The 18,161-nt window shown below is 38.3% G+C and overlaps 1 long non-coding RNA gene across 2 annotated transcripts in view; it reads left to right on the forward strand.

The window, feature by feature from the left end:
- LOC127132139 (uncharacterized) overlaps window positions 1-17,890 on the forward strand; it is a 32,031-nt gene extending 14,141 nt beyond the window's left edge. Inside the window, exons 2-3 of one of the 2 annotated variants that reach the window (XR_007806623.1) lie at window positions 16,619-17,583; window positions 17,698-17,890. This is a non-coding gene — a long non-coding RNA (uncharacterized LOC127132139). Of the gene's footprint in view, window positions 1-16,618 lie in introns of both variants that reach the window. The other variant, XR_007806624.1, reaches the window with a different exon arrangement.
- The last annotated feature ends 271 nt before the right edge of the window (window positions 17,891-18,161 follow it).

An 18,161-nucleotide genomic window follows, 5' to 3' on the forward strand; every position in this document is an offset into this window, starting at 1 on the left:
GCAGAACCTTGCCAATCAATCATACTTGGCTCGGTACAGAGTGACTGCATGTTGCAACAAATTGATAGATCCAGCATAGGCGTCGAGAAGGCTATTCATCTTAGTCTTCTCCTTGAGCCAACCCAAACTCTCATTCTTCAAAGCATAAAAATGGCCTTTCCAGTGTTCGACACTTGCGATGGCAATCTCAACCTTCAGTCTCTCTGATTTCTTTTACTTTATGGAAATACATCCACACAAAGAATTTACTGTTGCATTCATAACATATGCATCATGAGGTCTCTTAGGGACCAAAATTTGTTTCTATATGTTGTTATTTAAGCCCATTCTACTGAGTTGACATGAAGATTTTAACCTCCACCTCCTCAGTTATAATGTCCTTAAATAGGGGCAGCTGTAAGACCCCAATTTTGACCCTAAGATCCCTCATGCAATTTCATCATAAGCATTAGAATTTAGATCACACATTGGCATCATCCTTACCCCTCTTTCATTGGGTTTGTTTTGGGAGAGATCACCAAGCACTTTGTGATTATATCATACTTGTATTTTATCATTTTTACTAACAAAAATACCAAAAATATGTCTTTGCATTTGCCTAACTCTTTTGTAGGTAGGGCATGATCTCCATTGATCTATCAAGTTAATATCTAGGGTTTGAGACCCTCATGACAAAGAGCACAACCATGAATTGATACAAGAATGGTTATGAGCATCATATATGAGTCCCAATGATTACTACATGTTATATTAATCAAGTTTTCTTCAAGAATTTGAGGGTGATTTGCCTTGGAAACCCTAGTTTGACTGGGTATCTTGAGTAACTTCTCCAACAAGCTATCTCACCAATTGATAAAATTTCTCAAGGGACACTTCAAAATTCATCATCTCATGCATATATGATCTACCATGAGCCTATAAGGTCCAGAGAATTGAAGATTAGCAAATTGGTTGATGGTGGTTGGCCAGATGAATTCATCTAATCAAAATTGGGTCTCCCTAGACCATATCTCCTACAATTTTCACCATATAAAAATGATTCCAAGATAAAACATACTCTAAATGACATTAAAAACAACTTTCATGTTGAGACCTAGAGCTATTTTTGCTTGGAAAATCATTTCCTATGTTGAAACATTATAGGTCATTTTGTCTAAACCCTAATTTGAAAGTCAACTTCCCAAGGCCATAACTTGCTCAATTTTTATGATATGAAATATTTCCAAGTTGCACAATCAAATTAAAGATGTCTACTTAAACTTTTATGTTTGGATTGATAGCTGATTCAACTTTTATGAGCATATGATATGAGGTTACATTATAGGTCACTTTTGACCTATACCATTGAACAAGTGATTTTTCCAAACTTCAAAAATGCATAACTCTATCATTTCAAATCCAAATGACAGGAAATTGGTGACCATTTTTAAGGTATTTGAAATAGCTACAACTTTGATGAAGACATGTTTCTCATTTGAATCTCACATAAAAAGTTAAGCAAGGTGGAATATTGAGATATATGGCTTGACATTTAGAAAAAAATTCAAACATGTTGAAATTTCCAAACTTCCACCTCAAGATTCATCATGATACAAGCTTCAAATGGAAAAGTGTCAAACATGAAAGTTGTTCCTCTTGATCTAACCTTTCCAAAAAGTCCTAGTTCATCCATTTTGGACAAGAATTGCTAGGGTTGCGCATGGAATGAACATGGTATCATCATTTGGGAAAGATCAAACTTCAAATCTTCACACACACTTGCCTTGCAATCCAAGTTGATTCCAAACTCTCTCACACTCATTTTTGGACCTAAAGCAATGATCTCATGGGCCTATACACACTCATGCATCCATGCATCATCAATTTCCAATTTTGGAAAGTGAATTTGAAGGTGTAAATATCATGAGCTGCAGCTATAAATAGAGACCTCTAGCATCAGAATTGAAGGGAGATTTGTGCCAGCTTTGATCCTAAACCCCTAACCCTTCCATTTGAGAGGATAATCCTGAGAATTTCATCTTGAAATTGAGTTTGAATCTCACTGTTTTGAGATTCAAAACTCCAGGGATCCAAGACCTTTTGTGCATTTTATTCTACTTTTGCAAGCATTCTGAGTGAGATCAAACACGAGCCAAGGGAAGAGAAGTTGAATCCAGACCTGCATTGAAGGTATTTTCCAGAAATTTTTATCTCTTCGTTACTCTTTCAATCTTGCTCAATTCTCTCGATTCTTTGGTTGTTTGAAGTCCTACCAATGTAGGCAAGAAGATTGAGTTGCTTAGAGGTCAAATCGAAGCAACTCAGTTGACATACCTCAAAATGCAACTCTTCATATCTTTCTATATGTGAGGAATTAATTAAAATTGAGGTGATATTCGTGATCTACACCATTTTTCCTTTCAGATCATGTCCTCCTTTTCCATTTTTTTGATGGTGATGAGTGAACCAGTCCGGCCAGGGTCACCAGAGAAGATGACCGGCCCTTGGACGCCGGTGATGTGTTGACATGGTTCAGAGCCATTGATCCTTTTCAAATTGTTTTAATCTCGTGCGTTACTTTTAATTACCAAGCGTGTGGACGTTTGACTCAGGCGCACCATGAAACGCGCGCTGGTGGGCACTTGATCTGCAACCTCAATTGATGAGGGAGATCAAGTGGTCCACATTTTTTCTGATTATTTGAATTTCATTTTAATTGCTTTAATTTCATTAATTCATATTAATTTTAATATTGATCCAAAAAATATGAGAGTTTCACCAAAAAATATCAAATATTTTTCTCTTTCATATTCTGAATTAAAATTATTTTTTGGATCATTATTAATATTTTTCATGATTTAATTGATTTTTCATTTGTTTTTAATTATTTAAAAATACTTTTAAGTCTTTTAAAATTCTGAAATTTTTTCTCCAAGGTCCTTTGAATTGTTTGATCTATGATAAATCTCATGGCCATTTATTTGGTGTTTTGATGGGGTTTTAGGAATTTGACAAACTATATTTAATTTAAATGTATTATTTTAGTATTTTTAATTTGAATAAATGCCAAATAATTTTGTTGACCAATTGTGATGACTTGTTTGTGTTTGACTCTTGTTGTTGGGCCTTGGTCAAGGTTGATTTAACTTTGTCAAATTAATATCATTGGATTTAGGGGATTGATGGAATGTACATTCCATTTCCTAAAATGAATGAATGATATTAATTTGGTAAAAGTCCTCCTTTGATCAATTTGAGTTTTCATATATTCCCCTCCCACTTCATCTCATTCCCTTTCTTTATGCATTCATCTCATTTGACCTATGATATCTCAAAGTCCTAAAGCTAGTTGATTAAAAAATTAACATGAGTATGGATGAGATTAGGTCACACCTTTTGCATATTCTTTTTGTGTGTGGTATGTTTCAATGAGCATAGTTCATAATACTATGTCTCTAACATGCATTGACACCAAAATTCTATTGCCCGACCTTAAATAGTTGTGACTTCTACATAAGTCCAATTACGATTGCTTAACATAGCGCTAAATTTGTGACATAAAAGGCATAGCATTCTAGTTAGTGAGATTGTAAGTCTCCCCTCTTTCATGATATTGTATGGAAACTTGGCCTTCTTTCCTTCCTTTGGAAGATGTTTTGGCTCAAGGATTCATGCTTGTGATAAGTGGGTTGAGTGTTCTCCAAAGAATGTCTAAAAATATGAAAAGCAAAAGCAAACAATATTAACTTCTAACCTATTAACTACTAACTTTTAATTTCAAGCCCTTTACTTTAATGTCATTTAATTCTAGCTTTTATACATTTGCCATTGCTCATATCATTCTAATTGTTTATGTTAATGCAATTTTCACTTTGTCCATTTGGACCATATTGTGTGATATATTTTGTTTGTGTATACTTTGTTTGTTTGTGTGGTCTTTGACCATTAATGTACATAATAACAACAAAAACCCTAAAAAACTTTTGTGTGGACTGTTGGCTTGATCTTAGACAAATGGACTTAGAATTTAGGCAACATTCCTATGCTAAAGGACTTGGCCAATGCCAACTTATTGAGAAACCAAGTGCTTGCAATTTGAAACTTCATCTGATACATCATTCAAGATCTCTCTGAGTTCATCTGCAACATGATCATTGTGAAGCTATTATTTTGAACCTGTGACTTGTGAAATTCATCTGTTACATGGGCTACCTTAAAGAGGATCATAGAATGGATAAGCTTGGACATGGCCATCTTTATTTGATGCCTTCCTCTTCAAGATAATATAATTGTGCACTTGTGTGTTGCTTGATTCTAAAAAGTACAAGGGAATTCTGGGTTTCTATTGACGTTCTTGTCTATTGGATTGCTACCCACTTGGTCAGATCTTTTCAACTCTAAATTTTAATTTTGGACATAGGATTAGTCTCTTCATCTTCTCCCCATTTCTTTAATTTCAAAATATCTCCCTCCTTTTTCAAAACCTTCTTTGATTGAATTTATTTTGTTCTAAACTTTGACCACTTTTACAAAAAAGATAGAAACTTTGGCCTTATGCCATTGCATTTTCAAACTCCTTTTCTAAATCAAACTTGTAAATAAACTTAACTATACTTGACTTAAAATTTCAAAAAGCCAAAAAGAACTAATTCATTCAAACCATTTTTAGGGCTTTGTGCCTTTCAAACTTAATTTTTGTTAAAAGTAATTCATCCACTTTGAAATTTGTATCACGAGCTACGAGGTTTTGATCCCTCATTTTTATGTTGGTACGTAGGCACAAGACCGAAGGTCTTGCCAAACACAAAAATATAATTAATGAATTCTTTTTCTCATCCCCCCATTCTATTTGTTTGTAAACATCACTTTGTACCAAATACATATGCATACAAAAAGGGCTCCCTAGGAGTACCTAGGACACTTTAGGTGCTAACACCTTCCCTCTGTGTAACCAACCCCCTTACCTATAATCTCTGACATTTTGTTAGTTTTGATTTGAAAACTTCTTACTTTTGGGTTTTGTTCGTACTTTTTCCCTTTTCCCTTGGAAACAATAAAAGCTTGATGATCATTAATTTACCGCTATAGAAATTAAGTGGCGACTCTGCTAGGGAGTAGTCTCTAGTGGGTTTAGCCTTCTTTTTGTGTGTATATATTTGTATATATGTGAAGTTTGTATATATGTATGTGTGATATAATCTGCTTGTTGTGCTTGGTGATCTCTGAGTGGTGAGATAAGTTCTAACTTGAACTTGAGTGTAATTAAGATAGGAGGATAGTATAGTCATGTTCGACTTGTGTGGAGTAGTCCTTAACAAGTTGGCTTGAGATCCATCTGCTTAGTGGAGACTCTTTTGGATTTGGAAATGTCACACAAGTATTTGTGGTTAGGCACTACTATCTCTAATTTGGGTCTGAGAAGCTGAGGACTGTAGAGCATTCACCCTCTCTTGGCCTATTTAGGACGTAGTGCGGAAACTGTTCAAGTGTAGACTTGCTAACAGTTGTTACGCGATACTACACTCAGACGAGTTTCTCTTGAGAATATTATGGGTCGATGAGTCAGTTATCTTAACCTGTAATATCTGATAGATGGAATTAAGACTCTGGGAACTTTTTAGAACATGATTTACATGTTTTTATCCTTAGTTCACTCCTTTGGTATGGTTCTTACCCAGACTCCATGCTCGTGACTTACAACAAACCCTTGATTCTTGGTTGATCCAATCAAGTCTTGTCAATATCAATGGAACTTGGGTGTCGATAAGGTGTAAACCATAATCCACCAAAACGGATGATTGATCTTGACAATGACTTGATTCATCCCTTGACCTTTGTTTTCCTTGTGTGTGATCCCTTATTTGTGATTGTTGCATTCATGCCTTCATGCATTCATGCGCATCATAACATTCATCATACAAAAATTTCAAGGAACTGAGGTATTATTTGCAAATATTTTCAGACCATGGATTGTGGACGAAGGAACACTAAGAATTACAGTTTCAGATGTCTCGACTTGAAAGAGTTAAGTAAGCTAGCATCTTTTGTCTTAGATCCCATGGACTTCAAACAACGTCATGGGAAGCTTTTGTCCATCTTGTCTACTGATGTGGTTAAAGGACCCATGAGTGTGCTAGTGCAGTTCTATGATCCTCTCTACCGTTGTTTCACTTTCTCAGATTTTCAGCTTGTGCCTACTTTGGAGGAGTATTCTCATCTTTTGGGTATACATGTTTCTAGTAGAGTGCCTTTTAGTGGATTGGAGGAGATTCCTCGATCTAGTATTATTTCTGAAGCTCTTCCCATAAAGAAGTCTGAGATAGAGGCTCATTGGATGAAGAAAGGAGGGTTATTTGGGTTGTCATCTGATTTCCTCATCAAGGAAGCTACAGCTTTTGCTCAAGATGGTAATGTGGACGCTTTTGAAGCTATCTTTGTGTTCCTCATTTATGGATTAGCCTTGTTCCCTAATATTGACGGTTTTGTTGATGTTAACGCCATTAGACTTTTCTTGATTGGGAATCCCGTGCCTACTTTGTTGGGTGATATGTATTTCTCTTTGCATCTCAGGAATTCTAAGGGTGGTGGAACTATTGTCTGTTGCATTCCTCTTTTGTACAAGTGGTTTATTTTGCACTTGCCTCAGACACCTGCTTTTGTGGAGAACAAACAATGTCTAAGGTGGTCTCAGAGACTTATGTCTCTCACTAATGATGATATAGTTTGATATGATCCGTGTTTAAGCAGTTTGGAGATTATTGATAGTTGTGGTGAATTCTCTAATGTACCTCTCATTGGTACACAAGGAGGAATTGACTACAACCCTGCTTTGGCTCATCATCAACTTGGGTTCCCCTTGAGAGACAAACCTAATAACACTTTGTTAGAAGGTCTTTTCTATCAAGAGGGTAAAGATCCCCAACATTTGAAGCAGAAGATTGTGCATGCTTGGCATAATGTACATAGGAAAGGAAGATCCGAGCTTGGTCTGTGCAATTGTGTAGCTTTGGAAGTTACACTCTTTGGGTGAAGAAGAGAGCTTTGGAGTTGAAGATGCCTTATCCTTGTGAAAGACCTATGTCTATAGTTGTGGTTGAGCCATTAACTCTCCCTAACAAAGATGTAGAGGAGTTGGAAGACGCGCTCATCAAGATGAAGCAAGAGAAGGACATGTGGAAAGAGCGTTTCTATGCTTTGAGCAATAAGAATGAAGAGTTACAGTTGGAGTCTAAGGACAAATATGCACTTATTGAGCTACTTGAAGACCGAGTGACGAAGAGACAGAGAGAGCCGGAGGTTTCATATTCTAGCATGCCTCAGCCTTCTGTTGCTTGGAAGAAGATTGTTGATCGGCTTGTCCTCGAGAAGACTTAGATGAAGGCTTCTTTTGAGACCGAGATCTGTCGCATTTGAAGGAAGTACGCGCCTACGGCCATATCTTCTGATATTGTTGTTAGGGATCCTTAGGATGACTAGTCTCCTTTTCTCTTGTATTTTTATTTTGGTTTCTAAATTTGTATTCAGTGTAATCCTTCCAATTTATATAAATAAAAAGAGATTTTCGATCATATCAAATTGTTGTAATTTCTATTTAAATACATATATTTGCAAATGATATAGTAAGTTCCTTGAAAATAAAAATAATCAAGCATTGCATCTCATGCATCATTTGCATAAGCAGGTTTTCTCCAGATGTCTAATTGGTATTTATTATGTGCTTTAGCCAAGCTGACTCACCGGTACAATACCCGAGCTAATCATCTGAGAATCATGGAGCACCTAGAGCAAGAGAACAGAGAGCTGAAGGACGAAATCACCCGCCTGACTGCCATGATGGAGTCAGTTCTTGCCGCTCAGAGTCAAGCTTCTCCAACGCCTGCAACTCCTCCTACGAGGACTATTATTTCAGAGGTGGTTACCTCTACCGTGCCTGCTGCTGCCGCCCACTTTGCGCCAATTATGTCTGCCGGATTCCCATGGGGAATGCTGCCGAACTTCATGCCTGACGGCTTTGTGCCTACCTTTGCTTCCATTCTGGCATCTAGCCCGGTCATGTCCGTGCCACCTCCCGTTGTGCACACCTTGCCTCACGTAGAGGACACCATCTATCACTCTGAGCCGTCTGAGGGTCTGGATGTCTACGAGAAAATGGAAGAAATGAAAGATCAGTTTCTTGAGTGCGCAAGGAATTGAAGACGCTGAGAGGTAAAGATTTGTTTGGGAAGAGTGTTCCCGAGTTGTGTTTAGTGCCCAACGTGAAGATCCCGGTGAAGTTCAAAGTGCCTGACTTTGAAAAGTATAAGGGGAACTCTTATCCGCTCAGTCATCTTGTGATGTATACTCGCAAGATGTCTACTCAGATCGACAATGATCAATTACTTATTCACTACTTCCAAGATAGTCTGACCGACGCTGCACTTCGTTGGTACATGGGATTGGACAGTGCCATCATTCACACTTTCAATGACTTGGGGGAGGCTTTTGTCAAGCAATATAAATATAATGTGGACATGGCGCCAGATAGAGACCAGCTGAGGTCTACGTCTCAAAAAGACAAAGAGACATATAAAGAGTATGCGCAGAGATGGAGGGAATTGGCTCCCAGATTACTCCTCCTTTGGAGGAAAAAGAAATGACAAAGATCTTCTTGAAAACTCTGAGTTCATTTTATTATGAACAAATGATTGCTAGTGCCCCTAGTGACTTTACCAAAATGGTAAACATGGGGATGAGGCTTGAGGAAGAAGTCTGAGTGGGACGTTTTTCAAGAGATGAGGCGTCAACAAGCAAGATGTATGGTAGTAATTTCGGTAAGAAGAAAGATAGTGAGACGAATGCAATAAGCAGTGGGAGGCAGAGGAGGCCTTAGATCAGAAGGAATCCAACTTCCTGTCAACATCATCATCATCAAGTATCTACCGTTATCCCGATATTTTCTAATAAACAAACAACACCAGTTCAACAACAACAACAACCGCAACAACAAACGAACACCTACAACAACAACAATACCAACAATAATCATCAACAACAAAACTTTGAAAGGAAGAAGGTCTCTTTTGACCCGATTCCTATGACTTACGCAAAGCTTTATCCATCCTTGGTTCTCAAGAACCTGATCCAACCAAGAAACCCACCACAGATTCCAGAACCACTTCCTTGGTGGTATAAACCTGAGCTCCGTTGTGCTTTTCATCAAGGAGCACCCGGACATGATATTGAAAATTGTTATTTTCTCAAGTATGAGGTTCAGAAGCTGATGAAGAGTGGTATGGTGTCCTTTGAGGACCATGCGCCGAATATAAAGCAAATCCGTTGCCCGCTCATGGGAACTCTTCTGTGAATATGATGGACGGTTGTCATGGAGAATTTAAAGTTTTTGATGTGCAGTTTATTCGAAGATCCTTGGTGCAGATGCATAAGGATGTTTGTTTGGTAAGTGAATATGAGCACGACCATGATGGTTATGCTGTTTGTAGTGTTAACCCGAGGGGTTGTGAAGTTGTGAAAAGGGACATCCAACGATTGATGGATGAAGGCATGATCCAAGTTGTTCAATCCCGTCATGTAGATGACGATGTTAATGTCATAGTGCTTGTTTTCAAGCAGCTTGAGAAGTTGGTGATTCAGTACGACTCTAGTAACAACAACAATCAAAGATCAGTATCACCGTTGGTAATACGGTTAGCGGGCCCAGTCCCATATTCATCTGATAAAGCTGTGCCGTATCAGTATAATGCTACAATGATGAAAGATGGTCAAGATGTCCTGTTACCTATGACTAGTTCAGTAGTGAGCATTGCTGATGTTACTAAGGTGACCCACAGTGGTCGAGTGTTTGAGTTGGTGTTCCCAAAGGATAAAGAAGAAGAAATTGTGAGTAAGAAAGTGGAAGTGCCTATTGAAAACCTAGTTGGCTATTCAAAGGATAAGTCTGGTGAATCTAGCAACTTGAAACCCAATGATGATGATGAGGTACTTCGGTTAATCAAAAGAAGCGAGTTTAATATGGTAGAGCAGTTGCTCTAAACCCCATCAAAGATCTCAGTGTTGTCTCTGCTCATGAATTCCGAAGCGCACAGAGAAGCACTGCACAAAGTTCTAGAGCAAGCTTTTGTAGAACATGATGTTACAGTGGATCAATTCGATCATATTGTGGCTAACATCACTTCTTGCAACAATCTCAGCTTCTGTGATGAAGAATTCCCTGAGGAGGGCAGAAATCATAATCTGGATTTGCACATTTCTATGAATTGCAAAGAGGATGCTTTGTAAAGTGTTCTTGTTGACACCGGTTCGTCACTAAATGTGCTTCCAAAGTCAACTCTGTCAAAGTTATCTTACCAAGGAGCGCCCATGAGGTATAGCAATGTAATTGTCAAACCATTTGATGGTTCGCGCAAGACGGTTATTGGTGAAGTGGACCTTCCAGTTAAGATAGGTCCGAGTGATTTTCAAATTACTTTTCAAGTAATGGATATCCACCCGACCTACAGTTGCATGTTGGGAAGGCCATGGGTCCATGAGGCAGGAGCTGTTACTTCAACTTTGCACCAGAAGCTCAAATTTGTGAAGAGTGGAAAGCTAGTGATTGTTGGTGGAGAGAAGGCGCTGTTGGTTAGCCACCTGTCATCTTTCTCTTACGTTGAATCTGAGGATGAGGTTGGAACTCCGTTCCAAGCCTTGTCTATTGCTGCTGAAAAGGGGGTTGGGGCACCTATCTCCTCATTAAAATATGCTCAGAGGATTGTGGAAGAAGGCAATGTTGATCAGTGGGGGCGCTTGGTAGAGGTCTCCGACAACAAAGGCAGAACCGGTTTAGGATTCCAGAAAGGTTCATCAACTGCAAGGTCTGAATATATGCAACTTAGCTTCCGTAGCGGAGGGTTCATTCATGGCAATGAACAACACTTAGCTGTTGTGTTAGAGGATGACGAAGAAGAAGACTGCACCAATTTTGTGACGCATGGAAAGGCTTGCAACAATTGGACTGCTCTTGATATTCCTATTATTTTGCATCAATCTAAGTAATTGCTTTTATATGTTTTTAAAATCCTTCTCCTATGCCTAAGGGAGAAGAGAACATTGTTTGGGCATTTTCAAAATTGATCATCAATAAAATTAATTCTATTCATCCATATCTATGATGTTTGTTTTTGCTTTTGGCTTTATTCTGAAAATGGTAATCACAAAAAACATAAATAAGCAATGTAATTGTCCATCTGCATAATATTTGGTCACAAATTCACTTCTCTAAAATCAAAATATCAAATCATTATGCAGGTTGGTTCCTAACCGCATTGAATACAATGATCCTTCTCCTTCTCCATATTTTGAATTCCCTGTGTTTGAGGTCGAGGAGGAAAGTGATGTAGAAGTGAGTGATGAATTATCTCGTCTTCTTGAGCAAAGATGAAAAGATCATTCAACCGTTCGAAGAGCAAGTCGAGTTAGTCAATTTGGGTTCCGAGGATGATGTGAAGGAAAACAAGATTGGGTCTCGACTGTGTCCAGAAGTCGAGAAGGGGTTGATTGGTCTTCTTCGAGAGTATTCAGATGTGTTTGCTTGGTCCTATCAAGACATGCCTGGGTTGGATTATGAGATTGTGGAGCATAGATTACCGTTGAAGCCAGAATACCCGTCAGTCAAGCAGAAGTTGAGAAGAATGCATCCTGATATGGCGGTGAAGATCAAAGAGGAAGTGCGGAAGCAGATTGATGTCGATTTCCTTGTAACCGTTGAGTATCCGCAGTGGGTGGCCAATATTGTGCCAGTGCCGAAGAAAGATGGAAAAGTCCGCATGTGTGTTGACTATAGGGATTTGAATAAAGCCAGTCCGAAAGATGATTTCCCTTTGCCACACATTGATATGTTGGTAGACAATACTGCTAAATTCAAAGTCTTTTCGTTTATGGATGGATTTTCCACATTCATTACACCTTGGGGAACATTCTGTTATAGAGTGATGCCTTTCGGTCTAAAGAATGCTGGTGCAACATACCAGAGAGCAATGACTACTCTTTTTCCTGATATGATGCATAGAGAGATTGAAGTTTATATCGATGACATGATTGCTAAATCAATTGATGAAGAGGAACATGTTGAGCATTTATTGAAGCTATTCCAGCATTTGAGGAAATATAAACTCCGCTTGAATCCCAATAAGTGTACTTTTGGTGTTCGTTCTGGTAAGTTGTTGGGCTTTATTGTCAGCGAGAGGGTTATTGAAGTTGATCCTGCCAAGGTCAAAGCAATACAAGAGATGCCGACGCCCAAAACTGAGAAGCAAGTCAGAGGTTTTCTCGACCGCCTGAATTATATTTCCAGATTCATTTCCCACATGACTGCCACATGTGCGCCTATATTTAAGCTTCTTCGGAAAGATCAGTCTTGTGATTGGACCGAAGATTGCCAGAAAGCTTTTGACAGTATCAAGGAATATCTGCTTGAACCTCCAATTTTGTCTCCACCTGTTGAAGGAAGACCGTTGATCATGTATTTGACTGTGCTCAAAGATAGTATGGGTTGTGTTCTTGGTCAGCAAGATGAGACTAGAAAGAAAGAATTTGCAATCTACTTTCTCAGTAAGAAGTTCACCAATTGTGAGATTCGATATTCTATGTTTGAGAAAACTTGTTGCGCATTGGCTTGGGCTGCTAAGCGTTTGCGCCAATATATGTTGAATCATACGACTTGGTTGATATCCAAAATGGATCTAATCAAGTATATATTTGAGAAGCCTGCTTTAACTGGGAGGATTTCCCATTGGCAGATGTTGTTATCAGAGTATGATATCGAATATCGATCTCAAAAAGCGATCAAAGGTAGTATCTTGACTGGCCATTTGGCTCACCAACCGATTGAAGATTATCAGTTAGTGTACTATGACTTTCCCTACGAAGATATTTTGTACTTGAAAATTAAAGATTGTGATAAACCTTTGCTTGAAGAAGGGCCATAACCTGGTTCCCGTTGGGGCATGGTATTTGATGGAGCTGTTAATCAATATGGAAATGGCATTGGGGGAGTGATTATTACTCCTCAAGGCACACATCTACCATTTACAGCTAGATTGACTTTCAAGTGTACAAACAACATGGCAAAATATGAAGCTTGCATTATGGAGCTTGAAGAGGCCATGAATCTCAGATTCAAGTATTTAAATGTCTTCAGAGATTCCGCTTTGGTTCTGAATCAAACCTGTGGGAGACAAATCAAACCAGTTTAATGCCATATAGAGATTATGCGAGGAGGATTTCAACTTTCTTTACAAAGGTTGAGTTTCATCACATCCCTCGAGATGAAAACCGGATGGCAGATGCTCTTGCAACATTGGCATCAATGATTGTAGTGAAGTATTGGAATGAAGTTCCTAATTTGTCTGTGATGTGTCTTGATCGGCCAGCTCATGTGTTTGCTGTTGAAGAGATTAAAGACGAGAAGCCATGGTATTACGACATCAAATGTTTCCTCCAAAGTCAGATTTGAAATTCTGGTATCAGATATGAGATGTCGAAGGTAATGTCATGATACTAATATCTGAGTTACACAAACAGAAGAAAGATACAGAATGGTAATGCAAAAGACACAAGCAATTGCTAACCCAGTTCGGTGAAACTCACCTACGTCTAGGGGCTACCAAGCCAGGAAGGAAATTCACTAAAATAGAATCAGTTCAAAGACTCTCTGTACACTTCAGCAAGTTACAGTCTTTCTCACCTAATCTCTACCCGTGCAATTTCTACCTAAGCACTCTTAGATATGAGAACTCACTCACTTCCCTACAATCACACCTGTGATCTTAAACAACAATCCCTTGAGAAAAGAAAACACTTTTCAATGACACACTCTTGATTTTACTTCACAGTTTCAATCAAGAAGACACACACTTGATCTTGCTTCACAGCTTTGATCAAGTAGACACATACTTGATCTTGCTTCACAGCTTTGATCAAGTAGACACACACTCTTGCTTAACAGCTTTAGAGTGACAAATTACAACCACAAATCAGTCCAATTCAATCATCAAAAGATGACTTGAATGGCTTACAAGTCTCACGACTAAACATACACAAACCCTAGCTCTCTCTCTATATTTCGCTCAGTATTGGTTGTGTGTTAAAACAAGTTTTCTAAGTCCCTTTTTATAGAAGCTTTCAGCTGGGCTTGGACATCTTGAAAACCTTAAATCTATTTTCCAATTAAATCTTTTCATAACAACTGGTTAGATCTCCTTGGAAAATAAGTAAATCAGGTTATAATCCATTATTGAATGCGCCTGCAAATCAGATCTTCAATCATACATAGATTGCCATTAATTATGCAATCACAAAACACCAGACATTCACACTGAATGTTCTGTGTACAGGATGTCATGACATCGGGTCTGACATCCTGGAAAAATCCTGCATAATTCCATAATTCCTTTTATAACTTCCAGTAGGTACACACATATCAGATGCCATGACATTGTGTATGACATCTTGAAACAATCCTGCATGATCATGTCTTCCATTTGAACTCCAGCAGGTACACACATATCAGATGCCATGACCTTGTGTATGACATTATGAAACAATCCTGCATGATTATGTTTCTTAAGCTCCAACAGGTACAAAGGATATCTCATGTTAAGACATCACATATAACATCTTGTGAACACTCTTTGTTTTACCAAAACTGCTGTCAACACTTAGAATCAACAAACTCCCCTTTGGCAAATTTTGGCTAAAACATATATCTGTCCTTTTTGTTCATAAGAAAAACTATCAGCAGTTAAATAACAGTTTAAACAGCAGCATAAGCAAATGAATTACTAGCTATAGCTACTAGTAATACACACATGCACAAGGGTACTTTTCCTCCCCCTAAATATGTGCAACACAAACAGAATTACTAGTTATGGATGCAATTAGTAAGACACACAAATGCACAAGGGTACTCCTTCTCCCCCTAAATCTGTGCGCACATCAAACATCTTCCATGAAAATAACAACACCTGTAACCACAACACCTGTAACGGTCAAAATTTGGGTAGAGAGTTGAACAATGGATCATGGAGTGGATGGAGAATGCTTGACGTTGGATCAAGCATTCACGTTGCAATGGTGTGAGTTTTATTCGGAAAAAAACTTGACGTTGAATCAAGTACCTTTCGTTTCTTTTGAAATGCTTTGTTTATCGTTTTGGATTTTATCTTGGTTATTAACATGCGTAGTAAACTAACTAGGAAGCAATAAAGCTAAACTATTATATGACTATGGGGTGGGGGACATTTGACCCACAATGGGGGATGGATCCACACAATACAACATAAAGGAATTAAAAGAAAATAAAAGTTACAAGTCATGTGCCATGCCTAAACCATACAAATGGCATGGCACTTCAAGCAATACAAACTAATGAATGAAAATAAAAGGAATAACTTGGGTAGTGTGGATCTCTCATTCACATGCAACCACAAAAAAACAAATATGGTTAATATAAAATGGAATTAAAATGAGTATTAAAATGCTAAACAAATGGATGAAATGTGGGAATGATGAAATGATATAATGATCATGGTGAAAATAGTGGACATGCTAACACATCATATCAAATTGAAATGTCATTTTCAATTTGGATCCAACAATCACAATCAAAGAAATTGGAAACTTTAAATGGAATTAAAATGCAAGACATGAACATGAACGTGACATTTATCAATTTTTCTCCTAAACATAAATTGGAAGTCAAGAATTATGGGAAAACTCTAATCAAAACTTACATGGTAATTAAGTATATCTTTTTTAGGGATTTTCCATGGTTAACAAATGGATTACCAAAGAAAGTAAACCCTAATCATGTTAAAAATCTAAATTTACTCTAATTAAATTCTAATAAATGTATTATTACTAATAATCAAGGAAATTAAAACAACAATAAAAAAATCCATAAAAAAAAACAAAGAAGATAAAATAGTTGAAAATGGGCCAGGGGGTGCAGACTGGGGAAATAGGATAGGGAAATTGGATTTGAAAATTGGGATGAGAACGCGCGCCAGCCAGGGACACCGTTCAGGCGAACTGTCCGTTCATCACCACCGCGGGCCGCCGCACCGGAAATCGCTTCCGGCGGCGGTGACCACCAGAAACCAACATCCAATACGTCAATAGCTTCGTCTTCCTTTCCTCTATTTGAATCTCTCACTGATTGCTCACGATTTTATGCCTAGGTTACTAATCTATCCTAATACATCAAGAACCCTAATTCGAAATCCGTAAATTAAACCCTAGCCATGAGGATCTAAAGCCCCTGGGGATGTGGCTTTGAATCGCATCCTCGACCTCTATATCACAGTACTAGGAACGAATTAAAATGCGGCGAATGGAGCTTTACCTTCACCGGAGTAGATGACTGGAGACGACGAGATTCTCAGGTGTTTTCTTGTTAAAGCTCTTTTTCTCTCTTGCCTTCAATTCCTTTTCTACTTATCCTCTTTCTTTTCTTCTTGCTTTTATGTTGATGTGAATGGATCGAGGATGAACTTCGGATTGAGTTGAAGGTGAGGTTATGGACCTATTCACGGATTGAACGAAATCGATGATTGGGATGGATAAAGGTGAGGGTTGTGTGAGGGGTGAGCAATGATTGATGAAGGTTGAAGATGGATTGAGATTTTGAGTTGAGAGAGAGTGAAGGTGAATCCTGTTGGAGAGTGGTTGAGTCATGCTGAATGTGAAACTGGTTGGGATTTTTTTGGAGTGAAAATGACTGAAAATATTGAGTGAATGATTAGAGATGCATTTATAGGTGGTTTGGGCATTGGGATTGTGAAATTCGGTTATGAGTTTTCAGTTAAGGAATTTGTGAAATTCGATATAATTAGTTTGTTAGGTAGTTATTCAGTTCCTGACTTGTTGTGGTCCTCCATTTAAAATCCAGCTGGCAAGTTGTGTTAGTTGTTGCTAACTTGCAACTGACTTTGTTGATCACAATGTATTTAATTTGCCTGACTTCAGCTATGATTAAACTCTGTCAGTTAGGTTGGTTAGCTAGTTCAATTTGGAAGGTTTTGTTAGGTTTGATGTTCACTTGTGAATTGGTGAATTATCGTGGCTTGGTGTGTGTTGAAGGATCATATTGGTAGAGCTTTTCCTGATTCTGCAGGTTCATTTTGCAGCAGGTCTGCATATGCTGCTAGCTATTGGCTCAGCCCTATTGGAATTAATGTTGTAGCTGATTTGTTGCAGGTACTATGGACTGATGGGAATAAAGTGCCAATGATACTTCTTGCTTTGTTTGTACTATTATGACCTTGCTTGATCATGGCTTTGTTTTTGGTCTTGCAGCATGCATTGTTTTGCCAGGTTTGGGAAATGGCTCTTGTACTGCAGGTCTGATGCAGAGTTGCAACAAGGGTCTGTAATTGGTTGATATGCCTTACTACTTGTTGTAGGGTTTATGTTATGACTTGGCTCTGTAGAACTAATATGTTGAGCTTGCATTGTAGATTGCATATTCTACAGGGTTATATTGCTTGTTGGATGGGATAGTGCATGTTGGTTGCATTGTAGCAGGCTACTTCACAATGCATTAGAAGGACCTTGGATGCACACCTGCAGGTGAAAACCTCCTGTTGTGGGACCTTAATGCCTTGATCAAGCTTGGCTTTTCTATGATCTAGTAGCAGGGCCTTTGCCTTGAGTATAGTATCCCTGTTATGCTGAATGTTGCAGGAGAACTAGGCTTATTCTAGCTAGCTGCAAATGCACTACAACAGGTTTACAAAGTGGTTCTGCCTTGATGTTGCAGGAGGTTAGGCAAATATATTTCAAGCAATGCTTTCTTTTTTGGGTTTGCAGGGCATGTGAGGTCTGCTTCTGTTTTGCATTGTATGCTTAGTATAACATGACCTTGTTTCATGTTGTTAGTGGTATTTGACATGGCTAAAAGGACTTGGTTAAGTTTATGTGCAGACTCGATGGTGATCTTGCAAGTGGTTCTGGCTTGTTTACTGCAACATGTTTTGTAGAGTATGTTCAGGTATGTAGGTTGGTTCATGGCCTTGCATTGAACCTGAGTCATGTTCAGGTATGTAGCTTGGTTACTTGGTATGGCTGCCACTGTTGTTGTTGATTTATCATTGTTTTGGTTATTTGCAAGTGCTTATGCTTAGTTCCATGGTAGGTTCAGGATTTGG

The sequence above is a fragment of the Lathyrus oleraceus genome, chromosome 3 (genome assembly GCF_024323335.1).
Source record: "Lathyrus oleraceus cultivar Zhongwan6 chromosome 3, CAAS_Psat_ZW6_1.0, whole genome shotgun sequence".
NCBI lineage: Eukaryota > Viridiplantae > Streptophyta > Magnoliopsida > Fabales > Fabaceae > Lathyrus > Lathyrus oleraceus.